Here is a 1,110-nt window from a genome sequence, read left to right on the forward strand (position 1 = left end):
TTGCCTGAACCCGGGAGGCGGAGGTTGCGGTGAGCCGAGATCGCGCCATTGCACTCCAGCCTGGGTAACAAGAGCGAAACTCCGTCTCAAAAACAAAAACAAACAAACAAACAAACAAACAAAAAAAAAACTTTTTATTGTAAAATATACCACAAACACAGAAAGTCACACTAAAAAATTATAGCTTATTGACTTATGAGAAGGGAAACACACTTGTAACAACCATCCAAGTTAATAGAAATTTGCCAGCCAACCCAGAAGGCCTACCTGTTCCCTGTTCAATCACAAATGACTTCCTCCACTTCTCAATGTAACTTATATTGTGACATTTACTGTAATAACTTATACAATTTTCTGAATAGTTTTATTATACAAATGAGTATACTCAGACACTAAAGTTCAATTTGCCTTTTTTGATATTTCTTTTAAGTTTCTTTTAATCTATGAATACCTAATTTATCCTTCCCATTTTCATGTCATTTATTTATTGAGGAAAGTGGATGATGTGACTGGTAGAGGTTTTTTCTTTTTTCTTTTTTTTTAAATTATACTTTAAATTCTGGGGTACATGTGCAGATGGTGCAGGTTTGTTACAAAGGTATACACGTGCCATGGTGGTGGTTTGCTGCATCCATCACCCCATCATCTACATTAGGTATTTCTTCTAATGCTATCCCTCCCCAATCCCCCCACCTCCTGCTATTTCTCCCCTAGTCCCCCACCCCCCAGGCCCTGGTGTGTGATATTCCCCTCCCTGTGTCCGTGTGTTCTCCTTGTTCAACACCCACTTATGAGTGAGAACATGCGGTATTTGGTTTTCTGTTCTTGTGTCAGTTTGCTAAGAATGATGGTTTCCAGTTTTATCCACGTTGTTGCAAAGGACACGAACTCATCTTTTTTATGGCTGCATAGTATTCCATGGTGTATATGTACCACATTTTCTTTATCGAATCTATTATTGATGGGCATTTGGGTTGGTTCCAAGTCTTTGCTATTGTGAACAGTGCCGCAATGCACATACATGTGCACGTGTCTTTATATTAGAATGATTTATGATCCTTTGGGTATATACCCAGTAATGCTGGGTCAAATGCTATTTCTATTTCTAAA

Source organism: Cebus imitator, unplaced genomic scaffold (assembly GCF_001604975.1).
Source record: "Cebus imitator isolate Cc_AM_T3 unplaced genomic scaffold, Cebus_imitator-1.0 Scaffold838, whole genome shotgun sequence".
Lineage (NCBI taxonomy): Eukaryota > Metazoa > Chordata > Mammalia > Primates > Cebidae > Cebus > Cebus imitator.